The sequence below is a fragment of the Phyllostomus hastatus genome, unplaced genomic scaffold (genome assembly GCF_019186645.2).
Source record: "Phyllostomus hastatus isolate PE091 unplaced genomic scaffold, TTU_PhHast_1.1 phas_contig_254, whole genome shotgun sequence".
Classification (NCBI taxonomy): domain Eukaryota; kingdom Metazoa; phylum Chordata; class Mammalia; order Chiroptera; family Phyllostomidae; genus Phyllostomus; species Phyllostomus hastatus.
The window spans coordinates 22276838-22289418 of NW_025333810.1; the positions used below are offsets into that span (position 1 = coordinate 22276838).

General features: G+C 41.3%; 1 pseudogene; it reads right to left on the reverse strand.

Moving 5' to 3' along the window:
• Positions 1–9879: 9879 nt before the first annotated feature.
• Positions 9880–10815, reverse strand: LOC123818027 (annotated as a pseudogene).
• Between the last annotated feature and the right edge of the window lie 1766 nt (positions 10816–12581).

Sequence of the window (12581 nt, forward strand, 5' to 3'; positions counted from 1 at the left end):
GTTGGTGGGGGAGGCAAAGAGGGAAAATTGGGACAACTCTAATAGCAAATCAATAAAATATATTTTAAAAAAGGAAGAAAAACAGGAAAATAGTTATAAAATAAAGTAGCAATAAATATGTGCCTAACAATAATCACCTTAAATGTAAATGGCTTAAATGCTCCAACCAAAAGACATAGGGGTAACTGAATGGATAAAAAAACAAGACCCATATATATGCTATCTCCAAGAGACTCACCTCAAATTGGAAGATACACACAAACTAAAAGGGATAGAAAATGATATTTCATGCAAATGGAAAGGACAAAAGCCAGTGTAGCAATACTTAATCTGACAAAATAGACTTTAAAACCAAGGCTATAGTAAGAGACAAAGAAGGACACTACATAATGATAAAGGGAACAATCCAACAAGAAAATACAAACTTACTAAACATTTATGTACCCAACAGAGGAGCACCTACACATGTAAAGCAAATCTTGATGGGCATATAGGGAGAGATTGACAGAAATACAGTCATGATAGGGGGTTTTAACACCCCATTGACTTCAATGGATAGATCTTTCAGACAGAAAATCAATAAGGACAAAGTGGCCTTAAATGACACACTAGAGCAAATGAATTTATTCTTTTTTTTTCTTAATTTTTTTTTTTTTTACAAACCCTTGTGTCAAGGGCTGACTTTCAATAGATCACAGCGAGGGAGCTGCTCTGCTACGTACACATGAAACCCCAACCGTCTACGAATGGTTTAGCGCCCGGTTCCCCATGAATGTGCGGTGCATGATGGGTGAGGGGGCAGCCTCCTTTCTGGCTGGGCCCCGTTTCCCATGATCAAATGAATTTAATTGATATTTTCAGACCATTTCACCCCAAAGCAGCAGAATATACATACTTTTCAAGTACACATGGAATGCTTTCTAGGATAGACCACATAGTAAGACACAAAACAAGTCTCAATAAATTTAAGACTAAAATCACATCAGGCACCTTCTCTGACCACAATGCTATGAAACTAGAAATCAATCACAAGAAGAAAACTGAAAAACACACAAAGACATGGAAGCTAAATAACACGTTATTAAACAATGAATGGGTCAACAATTAGGAAGAAATCTCATTGGAAGGAGGAAAGGAAGAAATCAAAAGATACTTTGAAACAAATGAAAATGAGAACACAGTAACCCCAAATCTGTGGGACACAGGGAAAGCAATCCTAACAGAGAAATTCATATCATATAGGCCTATCTCAAAAAACAAGAAAAAGCTCAAATAAACAATTTAACTTTACTTTTAAATGAACTTGAAAAAGAACAACAAACAAAACCCAAACTGAGTAGAAGGAAGGAAATAATAAATATCAGAGCAGAAATAAACAAAATAATATCTGAAATATGACAGAAAAGATCAATGAATCCAAGATCTGGTTTTTGAAAAGATAAACAATATTGATAAATCTTTATAAGATTCATTAACAAAGAAAAAGAGAACTCAATAAATAAAATCAGAAATGAAAGAGGAGAAATAATAACAGACACCAAAGAAATACAAATAATTGTTTTCTTTCATTATTTTTTATATGGATTTCCAATTTCTTGCTCTTTCTCTACTCTTTCTTGGCACCCCTATGATGTGTATGTTGGAACATGTAAGTTGTCCCAGAGGTGGCTTACACTATCCTTGTCTTTTTTTTTCTTGTTCTGATTGGTTGTTTTTTGCTTTCTTATGTTCCAAACCATTGATTTGATTCTCAGCTTTATCCACTCTACTGTTGTTTCCCTGTAAATTGTTCTTTATTTCAATTAGTGAATCCTTCATTTCTGACTGGATCTTTTTTATGCTGTGGTCCTCACTAAGTTTCTTGAGCATCCTTATAACTAGTGTTTTGAACTCTGCATCTGATAGATTGCTTATCTCTATTTTGTTTAGTTCTTTTTCTGGAGTTTTGATCTGTTCTTTCATTTGGGCAATGTTTCTTTATGTCCTCATTTTGGCAGCATCCCTGTGTTTGTTTCTATATATTAGGTAGAGCTGCTATGACTCCCTGTTTTGGTACTGTGGACTAATGTAACAAGTATCATGTAGGGTCCAGTGGCACAGCCTCCCCTATCACCCAAGCTGGGTACTTGAGGTGCACCCTGCATGTGAACTGAGTACACCCTCTTCTTATAGTTGAGCCTTAATTGCTGTTGGCAGGTCAGTGGCAGGGATTTACCCAGGTCAGTCAGTGGCAAGGATTGGCTGTGAACACTGACCTCCAACCTCCACTCTTTGTGGAGGATCAGCTGTGCAGGGGTAAGGTGGTGGTGCTTCCACATGGTCTGTAGCTGTCCACGGCATGTATCAGTTCTGAGGTATCCCAGATGTGCAGACAAAGGTCACCTCCCACCTGTGTTCTGCCCAGGGCCACCCTGCATGAGCTATTAGGCAATCTGAGATGGCTGCTGCTTGTGCTGGGTGGAGGTTCTCAGAAAAAGCCAAGCTGTGCTCTAGGCTGGCTACTGCTAGTACCAGGCATGGGTTTACTTAGCAAGAGGTATGAGGACTGGGGGACCACTGAGGGTGGCTGTTGCTTGTTTGAGATGATTTAGGAAGTTGTGATGCATGAGCTAAGAGCAGCCATTCATATGGAAAAGTTACTGTTAACAGCTCGGGTGGGCCCATAAGTTGGGTGGCATGGAGTCTCAGGGCATCTCTAAGGTGGGGCAAACTGTCTTAGCCAGGTTGATGGAGTCTCAGATGTGGCATCCTCCTGGTGGCTCTGTGGCTCTCTGAGGTGGGGGGGTTGTGGTTTGGAAATGGGACAATGGCTTCGGCCTGCCTTTCCATATGGGAGAAAGCTGTCCTCCAGCTCTGGCCTTCATGCCATACACTTCAGTTCTCCCTGTATTCCACTGGTGCCTTTCAAGCTGCTACCTTGGTGCTGGAGCTCAGAGGGAGTGAGTCTGAATAAGTCTTTGTGTGTGGGTTATTTAAGTGGAACTGCTTGGGACTCCAAAAGTTTCTTCCATTGATTCTATCAACACTGGTTTTTGGAGCCAAAAGTTGTGAGAAATTATTTTGTGACAGTGGAACCCTAGGCTGGGGCTCTGGTGTGGGGCTGGGACTCCTCACTCCTGAGATATTCCTCCTGAATTTTTATCCACCCCATGTGGGTGGGGGACCATCCCATTCCTACCAGTCTGGATGGATGTTGTTTCTTTAATTCTGTAGTTGTCAGACTTTCATTCTACTTGATTTATGATGGTTCTGTATGATGGGTGTTCTGTAGTTTAGTTGTAATTTTGATGTGGTTGTGTGAAGAGGTGAGCTGTGTTTACCTGTACTGACATCTTGGTCAGAAGTATTTGTAAGGAGATATTATGAACCACTACCATATTTTTGAACTATAAGACCACCCCCCCATTTGGGAGGAATAATGGTTGTTAGTGCTGCTGTTGAGTTCTGTTTACATTTATATTGGTGAAATATTATGTTATTTATATTATTAAATATTTTACCACATTTTTTGCTTCAAATTTTTTTTTCCTATTTTCCTCCTCTAAAACCGAGGTGTGTCTTATGGTCTGAAAAATGCCAACAAACTGGACAACCTGGATAAAATAGATACATATATAGAAACATGTTGTCTTTCAAAGCTAAATCAAGAAGAATCATAGAATCTGAATAGGCAGATTACACCTAGTGAAATTGAAACAGTAATCAACAAACAGAAATCCTGGACCAGATGGCTTCACAGGTGAATTTTACCAAATATTCTAAAAAGAACTAACACCTATCCTTTTCAAAAAATTCAAGAGGAGGGAAGACTCCCAAGTTCATTTTGCAAGGCCAGTATTATCCTATAACCAAAACTAGATAAAAACATAGAAAGAAAATTATAAGCCAATATTCCTCATAAATATATGCTAAAATCCTCAATAAAACATTAGCAAACCGAATACAATAATATATAAAAAAGATCATACACCATGGTCAACTGGGATTTATTCTGGGAATGTAAGGGAACAACATTCGCAAATCAATAAATGTGATTCAGTACATGAACAAAATGAAGGATAAAAACCATATAATCATACCAATAGATGATGAAAAAAAGCATTTGATAAAATCCAGCACCCATTTATGATTAAAATTCAGCAATGTGGGGATAGAGGGAACATACCTCAACATAATAAAGGCCATATAGCACAAACCCACTGCTAGCATCATGCTCAATGGCAAAAACTACAAGCATTCCCCTTAAAATCAGGAACAAGACAGGGAGGTCTGCTTTCACCTCTCTTATTCAATATATACTGGAAGCCCTAGCCATAGCAATCAGACAAAAAGAAGTAAAAGGCATCCAAATTAGAAGAGAATTAAAATGGTCTTTAACTGCAGTTGACATGATACCATACATAGAGAACCACAAAGTCTCTACCCAGAAACTACTAGAATTGATAAATTAATTCAGCAAAGTAGCAGGATACAAAATTAATATCCAGAAATCCATTGCATTTTATATGTCAATAATGAACTAACAGAAAGGGAAATTAAAATGATCCCATTCTCAGTTGCTTCAAAAAGAATAAAATACCTAGGAATAAATCTAACCAAGGATGTAAAAGACCTACACTCAGAAAATTATAAGACACTGAAGAAAGAAATTGAAGAAGATACAAGTGAAAGCATATACTATATTCATAGACAGAAAGAATTAACATCATTAAAATGTCCATGCTACCCAAAACAGTCTATAGATTCAATGCAATTATTATTAAGATTTCAATGACCTATTTCACAGAACTCGGACAAATATTTCAAAAATTTATATGCAACTACAAAATGCCCCACATAGCAACAGCGATCCTAAAAACAAGAACAAAATTGGAAGAATCAGGCTACCTAATATAAAACTATAATATAAGGCCATAGTAATAAAAACAGCATGGTTCTGGAATAAAAACAGACACAGGGATCAATGGAATGCAATAGAGAGCCCAGAAAAAAACCCATGCCTTTATAGACAATTAATATTCAACAAAATATTCCTATGTCGTTTTTACCATGTGCAAGCATCTGTGAGAGTATTTCACAGAATACTTTCAACTCATCAGCCTTTAGGTTGATCATTTGCCTTTGTGGCCTCTACAGGAGCTTTCAACCACATCACACCTCTTGCCCCAAATTAGACACCATTTTTTTCCAAAATCTGCTGGTTTTAGGGCTTTGCTTTTGTGAGCATCTTTGGTAATTAATGTATGTTCTGGTTAATGCATACAGCAGATATCCCTGTGGGCATTTAATCTCACAATGTTCTAAAATGATTTATGTCACAATTTGTGATTTACTTGGTACTTGGACCTCTTCAACTGGGCAAAACTGATGGTCAAATAAATCAAATATGGAGGGGTAATGAGGTAAAAGGGAAAACTTAGTCTAATATTAAAATTGTTGTAGATGAAACAACGGAAGTGTTGTTAGATGTTGGGAATTGGTCTTCATAAGACAGATGAGGCAAGGTTGAAAGCCCAGGTGTTGTGTGTGTGTGTGTGTGTGTGTGTGTGTATGTGTGTGTGTGTGTTTTATTTAGCTGATATGCTGGGAATTAGGCACCCAGAAAGCATCAGTTCGATACCCCTAATGTGCGATACAGCCTGTGTACCACCCAGGCACTGTGGGTGTACGTCTGGAAGCTCCCCCAACACCAGGCCCTAAGAACTCTTGTAAGAAATCCAATATTCCCAGGTCCAATATTTCATGTACTGTTAGGTCAGCAGCAGCTGTGTTACCTAGAGATCCACAACATTTCAATGCACTCACCATTCCTAGCTTCTCTGCCCTCCCCCACTCCAAATGTATCCAAATACCTCTCAGGTAAATCTCACCTGGCTCTGATCACAGCTCTGCTTTGAAGTACTTCATACTTCAGGAAACTCAAAGGAGCAGTAAGGCAGGTAACTAGATCATGGGGTCTGACCCTAGAAGATCATTCTCATAGGATAGTGGCATCTGACTCAAAAGATTCAATATAGTGAATTTAGATGGGATCCACTTCTGTTGTCTTATAACTTTTTTCTGCTCTTCATGATACTGCAGAGGATATTGCAGCCTCTGGGTGGCACTCAAAACTCAGTAAAACCACCTCTATCAGCTTGCTGATGTTTTTACAGCTTTGCTAGTGGTGGAGTTGGCAAGTTTCTGTCATAATGCTCAAGTGAAAACTACCCTTAGGATATTTTAGATCAAGATTTTTGTCCTTCATGCTATTAAATTAATTAAACAAGGAGGTCATTAGACTGAAGTGGTTCTAATTTCAAGAATGATTGCTCTGTTGTATGGAACACTATGGTTTCATCAGAACTTTCACTAAAACATTTGAACAGTTTTCCCTCACCAGCCCAAAGCACATATGAGATGGCCTTACATGTGAACAGCAAGGCATGGTCTTCACAGCAAAGTGCTGTTTTGTCACTTTAAGGTGGGAACCCTAACACATGAATGTCTTCGACAATACAGGATAATTACATCCTGATCTCTCACTAGAAAAAGACCGATTTTGAAGTGGGTTTTTTTTTATTATTATAAATTCATTCACTGCTATGATTCGGTACTCAGCACAATGTCCAGCTTAATAAGTGTGCTTAGTAGAGATTTCTTTAATGAATCAGTGCCTTTTACAGTAGTTACCTAGTATCACCTCCTCTGCTTGGGACTCCTTCCCTAGTTTTCCTGGCTGCCATTGCTCTACTCCATTTTCATGTCCCCACGTTGGGGAGGCAGATGAAGCACTTTCCTTTCGGCATCCCAAGAGTGCAGTTTTATGGAAAATGCTTGAATTCTGACTTGAGGTTGCGCTTACCTGAGCTGGGAGTGTTGACTGTTGCAGAGGGTTTAATAGCTCTTTAACAGAACCATATCTGTAAGTTGTTCTGAAAGGTGACATTAAATTTATCTTTAACAGTATCCTTTAACAATGAACTAATAGCTCTTTGTTCTGTATGCTGTAGAGGAGGACTCAGAGGGTGTTGAGAGCCTTGATGGGGAGAGCACTGAAATAATGGAGGAGAGTTTGGGAAAGAGCACAACCTCTGTGACTGAGAATCAGTCCCAATCCCGAAGCTGGGTTCAAGAGAAGACTGGATTGGATTCTAGATAGTTTGTAATCTCTATTCAAGACAAACAAACAAACAAACAAACAAACACATTTCCCTTTTGCTTTCTTTTGAATGAGGAATTGTTTTCTCTTATTTTATCATGGCTTTTTAGTAAAATATCTTAAGTTGTCCTGGCTGGTGTAGCTCAGTGGATTGAGCACGGGCTGCGAACCAAAGTGTAGCAGGTTCGATTCCCAGTCAGGGCACATGCCTGGGTTGCAGGCCATGGCCCCCAGCAACCACACATTGATGTTTCTCTCTCTCTCTCTTTCTCCCTCCCTTCCCTCTCTAAAAATAAATAAATAAAATCTTTTAAAAAATTATTAAAAGGTATCTTAAGTTGTAATTGTTTTGTGCTTGATAAAGAAAAGGAATGTTCTAATTTGTTGAAGGAAAAGAAGGGTTTATTCTGCCAAGTTTGTAAGGGTGGCTGAGCTTCTGAACTTTTTACAGTTGAACGGCAATATGCAGGAAAAGGAAGAGAACTTCCTGTTCATTTACCTGTCAGCAAGCAGCTTCTGGGCCAGGATGAGAGTCAGTCTGAAAGGTATTTGCTGTAACAGAAACATTTCTTTATTCTATGCCCTTCCTTAGAAGAGAGTCTCTAGAGCCAGAAAGCCTTCTCAAAATCTACCAGTGAGCAAAGTCAGTTGAAGGTCTTTCATATTTATTTATTGCAGCTACTCTTCTTTCTCTCGTTCATTTTTTTTTATGTTGGAGCCCAAACATTGTATTATTCACCATTTTAGCAAATGTACATTAAAGGAAGACCTCCATGTTTATGTCAACTTTTCCTCACATAAATTTTTCATGTTTGAGGTGAGATTTTGTTGCTTTTATTGTCAGAGATCCAGAGAAGCCTAAATTCTGCCCTGACAATCATCCCAGCTCCTGAGAGCTCCCAAGGAAACAATGTGCATAAAGAACAATAGCAAACTTTGAGCCAAAGTACCACTTTGTTAGTAACTGAGCTACACCCAATAACCAACCTCCATCATGGGCTCATCAGTGAAAAGTGAACTGGAAAATAGGCTAGGCCTACCTTGCTTCCCTCTCTCAGCCCCAGGTCTGAATCAAGGACCTGCATATGCAGGCATTGTGTGGAGAGGGGGGCACTTGTCCCTAAGTGAAGGTTCCAACCAGACATGAATAGAAGAGGAGTAATCAGGGCCAGGCTGGAAGTAAGGGAGGCTCATATCTGGGTGCTAACCCTTCAGGGCATACTGCCCTTCACAAGGTATGAGACAGTGAGCTCCTTGGGGATGACCAACCAGATTGGTAACTCTTCTTCCTTGGAGGGGCATGGGGAGATATAAAAGGTATCGGTTAAGGCAAAATCATGGGGAGAAAGGCCTTAAGTATTCTTTCTCCAGTGTTTGCCATCAATGTCATTATAATTTTCATCATAATCTATAGCAGCATACTTTTATCGAGTCATAATTTTAAACCAAGCTCTGTGATGGAGTCTCCTGGGATGGGTTCATTAAGATGAGCAGGACCTTTTCTAAATTTAGAAGCAACCCAACAATCCTGTTTGGAGTAGACACACAAATCATGCAAAGCAGAGTATGAAAAGGGTTGTAATGGAATTTGAATTATATGGAATTCCAGAGGACAGAAATTCTTTTGCCTGGGAAGACTTGAGGTGCCTTCATGAAGGCCATCCTATTTTATTGAACCCAACTAGAAATTTGACAGAAATGAGCTAAATAGGCCTGCTGGAACAGCATGAGTAGGGACTGAAAAAGTGTGGTATATTTGGTAGACTGGTGGATTTCAAATGGACTGCAGTCAAATGGCTAGTAATTGGAGGGGCCAGAGTAGAAGCTAGTTGTTGCAGCTTTCTGTGTAAAGCTCTTTCCAGCTCTACTATACTTTGTGCAACATAGGACATTATTCGATTGGACAGAAAGCCAAATACAACTTCTCTAGCCATAAACTTGTTTATAAGGCTTTTCCTCTTTGTCTCTTTCTCCAGGTCAACTTATAGAGAAAAACAGATTCATTAAGATTATCATGGTCCATTTTCTTCCTGTTTTTCATACCCAGAGAATCAACTCTAAGTCTAGCCTCTTTTCTCTTGCTATCATGTGAATGGAAGACCTTTCTTTCCTAAGGAAAAAGGGAAAACAATGGAGACAGTGTGGGGTCTGCTTGGGTGCTCAGATGAGACTGTCACTACAGGCATTCCTGATATAAGTGTCTATAGCTATGGAACTCCATTAGCAGGGTCCACGGCCAAGAGTGGGACAGTTTTGGGGAGAATGATCAATCTGTGTCCAGAGCTAGGCTCAACCCAGAATGTGGGGATGTTGTCTAAGAAGTGGGGGTGGAATGGAGGAGTTTGGAAATTAGGATGCATAAGGGTTAAGGATTTGAGGAATGTGAGGGTGAGCAGGGGCTTTCAGGGGGCATCCCTTTGGCAAAGGCATCAGCGCAGATCACAGACTTCTATGAATTGAACTTTTTTCATATGGAGTGTATGGCCTTTTCAGCCCTCTCCAGAAGGTCTGTGGATAAAGCTAATTTGCATATGTTTATGTGGTTCTGTCTTTAGAGGAGAATTTATCCATGCAGGGGCCAAGGAATTTTGGACTTTCAAGTTACTTAGGGAGCCATGACCATAGTGACAACCCAGGATAATGAGGTCTGTGTTCCTCCTGCTCTCTGTGTGTGCAGCCTGTCCCTGGGATTCATCCTCCTCTTCCCAGCACAGAGACTCTGAGGGGGAAATCTGCTGCTACAGCCCACAGGATAAAGCCTTCACACTGAACAGTTTCCTTAGAGCCCTCTTCATGTCCTTGTTTCTCAGGTAGTAGATAAAGGGGTTCAGCATGGGGGTGACCACTATGTACATCACTGAAGCCAGCGAATCCTTGTCAGCTGAATGGGAAGATGAGGGATTCATGTAGGCCCCTGTGATGGTCCCATAGAAGAGAATGGCTACAGTGAGGTAGGAGCCACAGATGGAAAATACCTTTTGTTTGCCCCAGGCAGATGGGACCTTGAACACAGCAGATACAATGTGGATGTAGGAGACAAGAATTCCAGGGAAGGGGATGAGGATGATCAAGCCCCCCACCAACAGAATCATGAGCTGGTTGAGTTGAGTGTTGGAACAGGAGAGCTGGAGCAGGGGAGGGAGGGTCACAAAAGATGCTGTTGCTGATGCAGAACCCCAGCCAAGCCATGAGGAGGGTATGTAGTTGGAAGTGGAAGTTGGAAATGAGCCAGGACCTTCCTAGCATCAGGGTACAGATTTGCAGACTCATCACACTGGAGTAGTGCAGGGGGTGGCAGATGGCCACAAAGTGGTCATAAACCATTGCTGTCAAGAGGAAGTTGTCCATGTTGGCAAGCAAAATGCAAAAGCAGATCTGCGTTAGGCAACCGCCACAGGAAACAGACTGAGTCCACATCTGGTTGTTCACAAGCATCTTGGGTACTGTGGCAGAGATGAAGCAGAAATCCACCAGGAAGAGGTTGCTGAGGAAGAAGTACATGGGCATGTGGAGGCAGGATTCTGAGCCAATGGCAGGATGATGAGCAAGTTCCCTGCTTCCTTGATGAAGTACATGACCAGAAAGGGCCTGGAGATCAGCTTCTGGCTCTTGGGCCGGCTGGTGAGCCATAGGAGGATGAACTCAGAGGCACTTGTGTGGTTTCCTCTCTCCATGGTTAATTAGTCCTGCTGGGAGATCCAGACCAGGCACAGGCTATAGAGAGGGTAGAGGTGTCCATGCCTCCTTCCCTCAAACAGTCCCTCAACTTACAATTGGCCACATGTTTATGTTCATTTGTACAAACCCCAAAGAAGGCTCTCCATCTATCAAAGGAAAGTCCTATAGCTACAACAGACCTCAAAGTCAGGGTTTTTAAAAATTATTTTACCACCAAAATGCTACTGATCCTGAACCCCACAAAACCTCATCTCTGTCCCTCCAAGGAGAATCCTTGTGACATGGGGTCGGTGAGGTACTTGTTATTGGTAACAATGAAGGGGCTGCTGAGGGTGTTTTAGCTCCTTGAATTTCAATTATACTCTCATTCTTTGATATGAGCAACTAATGTTGCCTCAATATTAAGTAAAAAGCTATGGAAATATAGTTTCTCCCTAATCCTGATAAGATTGCCTCCTGAAGGACATTTCTCTACAGAATTCTGGAACCACAGTGACACACATATACAACCATAGGGTATTATTTGTATATACCCTTCCTTCCCTTGAGCATTTTGCTTCCTTACCCACAAAGAGCCAAAGGCTCAGGGTGCTCCAGCTGCCACTTGTCACTGACTCTGGGCCATCCTGGTCCTGGTGATGATGCTGTGGGATGGAGCAAGTCAGGGTAAATCTGGTCGGAAGAGCCTGCTGACTGGGACAGCTCAGCTAGCCCTTCTGTCTGGGCATACTTGGGAAAGGACTTGCCTCTGGAGGGTAAGAGTTGCCCCTGCATATAACAAAGAGAACTCACAGGTATAACATTTCCCAAGGTCAACAGTTGGCAGCAGGGAAACATAGGGACCCCACTAAACTGGAGTTTAAAATATTTCAGTGCAAGCTCAGATACAATTTCATTAGATATAATTATTTTTTACTGGTTCATAAGACATAGTTGGGATTTGGGTCCTAAGAGAATACATAAATCAATAGTGGCATAGGTAAACACATTGCTTGACTCCTCCCATGATCACATCAAAATTACAACTAAACTACAGAATAACCATCATTCAGAAACCACTGAAGCTGGTCTGAATGGAAGTCCTACAATTAGGGAATTAAAGAAGGAGCCGCATTGAGACTGGTGGGGAAGCGGAGATGTAGATCAGGCTGGTCTCACACTCACACGTGGTGGATAAAGATAAGGAAAAATATCTCAACTGTGGGTTTCCCTCCTGAGGAGTGAGGGGTCCCAGCCCTACACTAGGCCCCTCAGCCCAGGGTTCCAGTGCTGGGAAGAGAAGTCCCATTACTTCTGGCTGTAAAAATAAGTGGGAATTAAGGCTGAGGGAGACAGAAGGCTTCTGGAGTCTCAGGCAGTGTCTCTTAAAGGGCTCACACATGGACTAATTCATACTCCCTCTGAGCTCCAGCATAGAGGCAGAAGCTTGAGAGGTACCAGAGACATACAGGAAGGAACTGAATTGTCCAGCATCGTGGAGAGAGCTGTGGGATGGGCAACTTTCTCCCAGACAGAAGTGCTGGCAGAGGACATTGTTCCTTTGATAGCCTTCTGCTACAGAGCCTGTAGGCAGGTGCCACATCTGAGACTCCATCATCGTGGCTCACACTGTTTGCCTCACCCTGATGATTCTCTGAGGCCTCACCCCACTCAGCACTTTGGGCACACCCAAGCTGTTTCCAGTGGCTTTCTCCTATGAATAGCCTGTCTTGGCTCATGTTTTTGATTTTCCTAAAATCTCTCAATAAGCAGCACCTGGCCT